This window comes from Schistocerca americana, chromosome 3, assembly GCF_021461395.2.
Source record: "Schistocerca americana isolate TAMUIC-IGC-003095 chromosome 3, iqSchAmer2.1, whole genome shotgun sequence".
Lineage (NCBI taxonomy): Eukaryota > Metazoa > Arthropoda > Insecta > Orthoptera > Acrididae > Schistocerca > Schistocerca americana.
The window spans coordinates 531,308,206-531,316,893 of record NC_060121.1 but is presented as its reverse complement, the minus strand read 5'-3'; positions in this window follow the sequence as shown (position 1 = coordinate 531,316,893).

The window sequence follows — 8,688 nt, the reverse complement described above, 5'->3', positions numbered from 1 at the left end:
AGCTTCAAGAAGACAGTCCCCAAGAGCATCCATTACCTGTAGTTGGTTGGTTTTGTGTCCAGTTCTCTGCTGACATTCTGGCGATCTCAGCCCACATGTTTCCCTCAGAGTTCATATCAGCAGCCTGTGAGGGCCACTCCATGTCATTGATGCCAGTAGTGGAGTAATGGGGTATTGGTGCAGTTTGTTAGTGTGGGTTGCCTACATTTAAGATCTAGCATACATTCAGCGACAAACCTATTGTTCTCTTTTGATTGACAGGTCATTAACCTATTGTTCTGCTCAGAGGAATATGACCCACTGGGAATAAATCGTCGTTAGCCTATTGTTCAGTTAAATGGTTTTCTATGTCACCCCCTCCTCCTCCTCAACCCCCTCTGGCAACTCCCCTTGGTTCTACAAGCAGACTTTTGATATAAATTTGATTAACTAATTAATTAAATCGATCAATTAATTAACCCCCTTGGGGAAACCCCCAGCCCTCTGCCTCCCCTCCTCCACCTGGAAATTGGGAGGAGAAAGACTCAGTTGATTGGCTATTTGGAGGGAATATTGTTTAAACAATTTAGACAATGTGTGGAATATTGTTTACGAGTGTTTAAACAGTTTGTGGGATACAAGGCCATATATAGAATATAGTTTATTTCTTTACGTGAGGAATTTGGTGGAAAATCCATTCCTGTGTATGGAATATTGTTTAAACTTTTACACAATGTGTGAAATATTGTTTATTTAAACAATTTATAGGACTCAAGGTGATGTACAGAATATTTAAACAGTTGCAATTCTTTTTCATTCTGACCGCAGAAGCAAACATGTATTCACACTGTCACAGACCTCTTAAACATATTTGAAAAACTTTCTGGTGTGTCGCCAAGAGCAAAGGCTGCCCGGAATTTGGACGCACTGGAAGGATTTTGGAAACACCAGTGGACTCGCTGCACCACTGTCAGTTGTTAGCTGCCATCTCAGGTGGTCTGTATGTGTGAACCAACCTGGTAGATACTGGCACACACAAGAGATGCCTTCCTTCCAAAGCAAATATCTGACTGGGAATCGATACTGAAATATTGCTGAAGAAAATAAATATTTAATTTCTGATCACATGATCGTGATGTAGGGAATATAACATGGACACGGTAGTTATCTCACACACACATACAAATTCACTATGTCACAAAACTAATAGTAGGCTGACTCGAAATAAAATTTAAAAAATGAGCTGTAGTTTGGTTTGCAGATGATATAGAAAGTAGCATTACTTATTTTGTTTCTCCATGGGCTCTGAACTGCCCCCAGCCTTCCTAGTGCACTTCCTTGTGGCACATTTCATCAACTGCTTCAGGAGTTATTAAATTTGGCGTGGAATATCACATCTTGAAGATGTCACAAATGTTGCTTCAGATGATGTGCTACAGGAAATATCAACCAAATCGTTAACATAGCGCTTAAATAATTTGCTTGAAATGGTTTAAAACTATTCGAAATAAAAAAGAAAAATTGAACCTGCACAGTAGTGTTATGTTTTTGACAAGAAATTTCATTGAATAATCCAAACCTATTATTATTTGGCCTCATGACTTGAAGTGATGATGTATGAAATTTGCTAAGTGTGCTTTCTTTTTAACACTTATAGTGCTGGTCTTGTAGACAGGTGCCATTAGCTGTAAACTAGGTAAAATATATGGATTGCTTCTTTATTTTCTTTCTTTTTCGTGTTTGAAGCTATAATTTGTGTGTAAAAAAATGTAGCTGTAATTTCGAAATATTTGGAGGTTTATCTTGAGTGTGCAAATGACACTTAAATTCAACAGTGATCATCAAAGAAACAATTGAAAAGGAACTGTAGTATTAAAATGTGTCTGCAAGTACGTGATCTTTCTGTTCCGATTTTCTTTATAGCCAATTTATATCTACAGAAACATACAAAACACAAGCTCAAAACAAAATTTTGCATTCATTGTAGAATACAGTGTTGATGCAAACTAAAACATGGAGTGATCTACAGGTCAACATTATATTCACTGGATTATTATGCTCGCATTCATTTACTGATGAAAACATGCGAAAATAATACGATAAAAGTAGGCAGCAACTCATCTTCAAAGAAGTCTAGGATTATTACTATTTTCAGATGACGAATAATCTGAATCGTCATCTGAAAAATCGTTTGTATCATATGAAGACTCATCAAGGGCTTTGTAAATCATTTTCTCGAAATGTTTCTCCTCTTCATTGGACATTTTGAATACGCAGTTAACATACAAGCGCACAAGCCAAAGAAACTCGAAAGCCATTTAATGCCTACGAAGCAAAAAACAATAATAAAGCATTCGAAAACTATAAACTGTTCATATGATAGCGCTTTTGTCATCTACAGTGCCTGCCAACCTCACAGATGATTCTGGGAACCGGAAACGTATGTTCGACATCATAGAAAATCATCGTAAATGCGGGGGCCGTAATAGTAATTCCGCTGCACATTCCCACTTCCTGCAAGCGCCATAATATTACATTAGCAGCACGCTGAGTGTTAAAGCGCTATAGAATTCCTTAGATGACTGGTTCTATCCCGCAAACCAGGACGAAGGAGAGAGAAGAGGATATACCATGTGATAGGATAGTAGCAACAGCAACAACAAATACCTATGCAAGACAGAGTCAGTTGTGACGAACTGAGAAGCTCTAAACACGACCGACTCTAACTACGACCCAGTCCGCAGTAATACGTTGTCATGGCAAGGTGTCAGAAAAAATGAAATGAGCATATGTCATCGTTGGCCGGCAGGCACCATCCAGGGAAGTTCGGCCGCCAAGTGCAAGTCTTATTACAGCCGACGCCACATTGGCGACTTGCGCGCCGGTGACGAGGATGAAATGAAGATGAGTACAACACAACACTCAGTCCCCGAGAGGAGAAAATCTCCAACGGGAATCGAACCCGGGCCCGCTTGCATGGGAGGCGAGCACGTTACCACCCAGCTAAGCAGGCGGACTTGCCGGCAGAGTTCGCTATCAATCGGGAATTTGGCGTCGCGTCTAGTTTTTAAAGCACCATAGGATTCCTAAATTGGTTCTCTCCACCATATTCGGAAGAAGGAAGGTCTACTGCATTATAAAATAGAGACAACAGCAAATACCACTGCAAGACAGAGTTCACTGCAATTTATTGAGAGGCACTAAACACGACACACTTAAACCACGATCCAGTCCGAAGCAGTAGCTGCCATGGCTAGTTGTCGGAGGACGCTAAAACAAGCGCACATCCCAAGCACCCAAAATCCGATGTCCACACAAATCACGCAGCCAGCACCAACGCACAGAGGTCGGTGAAAACTCCCCTCAAAGCCCCAGCCACAGTCCTGATCACGGATGTATGCCAGAGTGCACCACCCCCAGCCATGAGGGCACCCGGGAATGATTGGAGTAGTAGGAATTCGGATGTTATCAATGTGTCCACTGCAAACACATGTCCGTATTGAATTTTCTCTTACACAACACACATGTCCGCTTCTGTCACACTCAACCAGCACACTGGTCACTTCGCCAGCCGTCACTTCCATGCGCCGCTTCAGACAGGTTGGAGTTTTCTTTGTATCCGTCACAGTCTGAGCTAATCCACAACTTCCGATCTGCAATACCTCGTGACACTCCTTACAGCCAGCCACAGTGCACTGCAAAACAAGCAGCTTCAGCTTGAATACATGCAGTAGTTCTAAATAACTCCACCCAGATATAGACACACCAGTTTCAAAAATCTGCTTTACGCAATCCGAGGCAGCGATATTGTTGACCATACACCTCGAATTCCTCACATGAAATGTAGATTTCTCTCTTTTGTACGAGTTATTTTCGAAGACAGAAGAAATCGAGACATACACGCGTTCTCAGATTACTAAAGTATCGTTACTAGTTGTGAAAACCTATAACAGTATGGAATAGGCTACATTGTCTTCTCATCAGGTAGTAAAAACATCTTTTCTTATCTGTTACGTCAAGTATCACAGGTCTTGAATATTAAACTCATTTGCTGACCCATAATGGAGTGCTAGGATTGACCTCTTATCACAGGACACCTCCTCACTTTGGAATTCCCCTAAAGTAACCAAATGCTTCGCCACATACAAAGTCTCTGAAGGTAACACCACAGAGAAGTTGTAAACATTAGGTTTATACTATGCATTACGTTATAAATTCGGTAATACATCTGATTTTCTTACGACAGTCGTCTCCTCCTCTGTAAGGGAGAGATTGAAACACCGCTAAAAGATACCACCTCAGCGAAAAAACCGCCAGTTTACATTCCAAGTCAAGAATCATATCTGTGAATGTATGCTTTCCCGCCGTATACAACTGGCGAAGAGTTCTTGGGCTTCCAGCCCGAGAACTCTTCGCCAAGCATCATATCTACTGTACCCTAGCCATCAGTTCCACCAGGCAGGCGGCATGTCATTTATATCGAATTGATAGGCTAATTACTTAAAATGATGAGTTTGCATGCTGAGTAATTTTTTTCCAGCAGTAGGATTACACTCGCCAGGTAGCTCAATTGGAAATCCCTGGAGGGAAGGCGATGTTCTTTTCAAGGAACACTGTTGAGAACAAACATCGAAAGCTGGTCGCAGAAGAATCCTACTGTCGGCAAGATACATTTAGCGTAAGGACAGCGCTCACAACGACTATGTAACTGTCACCCTCCATAAAAAGCGGTCTTGGTTCTACAGACACACAAGAGTCACTGATAGTGTAACGCTTTCTGGTAGAAATTTTGTCTGTGATTTGGAATCAAATCCGTCCATTCAACCACATAGTTGCATTGGATCCTATGGAGATGCTTTTTAATTAATACAACCAGTGGTGAATCATATTCGTGACACACTGATATCATGAAACGAGTCACCTTTTCTCGAACCTATCAGCTACAACCAGACGCCAACGCGATTTTTAGACAGTCCCTCTGCATCTTGTAAATGTTCTTCACTCTGTGCCTTGGTCTTCATGCTGGTTTGTATATGTGATCGTTTCAATTTTAATCAGAACTAAGTAGAAGCCGGAAAGTGCTATGTCTACCACCTTCTGCAACATGTGGAGAAATAGGGTGAACTTAGTTAATGCCATAGGACCCTTTTTTGACCACTCAGTGGAAATAATGGGAACATGTAATGGTAGCTCCACCAACCATGTGCAACGTGTAAGGCCAGGGGCAAGTGAAGCTTTCTTTGTCAATACGAGGTACTGGAGAGGACAGTACAAACAGTTGTGGTGGTGTTTCTTATCAGGAAAAATAGGAAGATTACACATCATACTGGAACTGGTAGAATGACAAGGATTTTGCTACTGCATTGCGATGCATCTCCAAACTGCATACAGGTACTGCAGTCTGAAAGAGATCTACATTCCTCAGGGTGCTTTCCTGTCTGTCACCCAGATGTTATGTATATCATCGTTATCTATATATATCTATATATATATAGAAAACAAATACTGTCTGCATGCTGGAATAGAGCAAATGTGACGATCCTATTAAATATACAGTTATTGATTCATTGGAGCAGGTGGCCAGTGATGAAACTCAATCCCACAGGTCAGTGTAAAATTTAATAACCTATGCTGTAGGAGGACCGTATCCCACAGACTATCAGTTGCAAGCGAAGGTCCTTGGATTGTTCTTTGATACATTTTTTTTCTGCTGTAACAGATCCATGCAGTGTATGACTATGGTTGCATACTCTGCTATCATTCTGTTTTTACACCGTGAGTCCTAGGTCTATGTCAGATGCTAAACTAACATTAACACATTTCAGTCCATTGGATATTACAGAAAACTGGACATTCAACAGTGTAAATGATGCTGCTGCTGCTTCCACAATACCTAGCATGATTGAAATAAAAGTCAGGGGAGGTGTTTCTTTTTACAAAAAAAAAAAATGCTGAAGACATTGCAACATAAGGAAACTGGCTGATTTTGCAAAATTGTGGGGCCTTCTGAAACAGCTGTCCACAGGTGATTGATGACCTCTACACGTAATGTTATCTGTAGAGTGACATGGTAGCAGATGTCTAGATGTCCAGTTTTGATTGATTCCTCATTGACAATCTCTACATTTAAAGTTATCTTTTACATTGATGGGGTAGCAGTGTCTAGGTGTCCCATTTCGATTGATTCCTTATATGTACACGATCACTGTTTGTGTGCAGGTCATCCACAGAAGGTGTTGCACCTCGGCCAAGACTCTCTCTCCATCTCAAACAAGTGATGTCAGTCACTTATTGTATGGTAATCAACAGTGTACCAGTGGGCAGATGGGATTGAAAAGACGCCGTCTATATACTGTAATAAGCACCACAGTTGATAGTGTCATCAATCTTAGCAATTTTACCAGTTTTTCCGTAATTTCAACAGTGATCAATGACATGGCAGCATGCTTCCCAATTTATGTATCTTCACTATATCACTCCTCTACTACCTTGCGAGCACCATATACTAGATTGCAAATGTAGATAGATGACTGTGTAGTATGTCAATTCATTGTTAATTCTCAAACATATATACACCAAAGCCTACCAGACAGCTTCCTATACCAATCTACATATTTCTAGCACATTGATAATATTGTGTAATTTCCGATTATGGCTGCCCATCTTCCCCCATATGGATGGGAGTCACAGAGGATAAACTTATGATAAAGTTAAAAATTGAAAGATCTCCCTACAGTGTCTTTGACCAACCTTTCTTACAACACTGTCACCAATATAATTTGCAACCGACCAGAAGTAGGGAACTACATTCCATGTCTTATGAAGCAACAGAGGGAGCTGAGTCTGTAACTGCTGTTCCACACAAATCCTACTCATGGCACCCATCCAAGTGAACGAGCTTTCTCTAGATGCGCGCATGTTGAGGAGGTCTAGTGTTTGTGTTAGGAAGAATCGATGTTTTCTTTGATGTTTAAGGTAGTAGTTTTATCACTGTACAGTTTGTCATCAAAGTTTCTCTTAGAGAAACATACAGGGAGAATGTACGTCATGTGCTGGGAATGTATTTCTTACATTGGAATGTTAACAACGTTGCATTGATCATGACTAACAGGTCGAAATTTGCACAGCTCTAGCATTATATCGTGTTTCAAGTTCAAAACCGTGTAGCCTGAGGAATGTGTGTGTTTATGTTCCACGAGCGTTTCTCTCTTACCAATATCTTCTTGGTACTGACCTCTGCCAGTAGAACAATACTTCAGAATTGATAGTGCAGTGATTTATGTAAAATGCTTCAAACTACATACATCTGGAGCACCATCATGGATAAATACCACACATTTCTTCTTCTTAACCATCTCTTATATCATCACAACACTTTCGTATCTACTATACACTGATAAGGAGTCCTAACGTCCTCAACATGCGCACATCTGGAGAAGCCTTGTGCCTTTGGATGGGTGCCATGAGTAAGATTGGAGCAGAACAACAGTTACGGACTTGGCACTATCTTTTCCTTCACGAGACATGGAATGTAGTCTCCTACTTCTGGTCAGTTGCAAATTAAATCAGTGACAGAGTTGCAGAAAGGGTTGGTCAGAGACACTGTGGGGAGATCTTTCAGTCTCTAACTTTATCCTAACTTAAACCTTTGTGACTAAAATCCATCATAATCATAAATTACACACCGTGATCGAAGCACTACAAATATGTAGATGGGTATAGGATGCCGTCTAGTATACTTCGGCATACGTACCGCTGTTTGAGAATTAACACTGAATGGATGTACTGCACAGTCATCTATCTACGTTCGCAATCTAGTGTATGGTGCTCGCAAAGTAGTGGAGGGATGGTATAGCAATGATACCGAAACTGAGAAGCATGTTGCCATGTCATAGGTCGCCATTGAAATTACGGAAAAAACTGGTAAAATTGCACTGTTGATTACCACATAATGACTGACTGAGGCCGGCCGAAGTGGCCGTGCGGTTAAAGGCGCTGCAGTCTGGAACCGCAAGACCGCTACGGTCGCAGGTTCGAATCCTGCCTCAGGCATGGATGTTTGTGATGTCCTTAGGTTAGTTAGGTTTAACTAGTTCTAAGTTCTAGGGGACTAATGACCTCAGCAGTTGAGTCCCATAGTGCTCAGAGCCATTTGAACCATTTTGACTGACTGACATCACTTGTTTGAGATGGAGACAGAGTCTTAGTGGAGGGGCAACACCTTCTTAGGATGGTCTGCACCCAAACAGTGACTGCATACATGACTGCAATATGAAGAATCAATCAAAATGGGACACCTAGACATCTGCTACCCGCTCACTATGAAAGATAACTTTAAATGTAGAGATTGTCAATGAGGAATCAATCAAAACTGGAGATCTAGACATCCGCTACCATGTCACTCTACATATGACATTAAATATAGAGGTGGTCAATCACCTGTGGACAGAAGTTTGAAAACGCCCCACAATGCTGCAAAATCATCCAGTTTCCTTATGTTGCAATGTCTTCAGCATTTTTTTTTTTTTTTGTAAATTGAAACACCTCCCCTGTCTTTTATTTCAATTACCATATGTATTATGGAAGCACCAACAGCATCATTTACACCATGTGATGTCCAGTTTTCTGTGGGAGCCAATGGAATGAAACGTGTCAATGTTGGTTTAGCATCTGACACAGACCTACAGCTCATAGTGGAAAAACAGAATG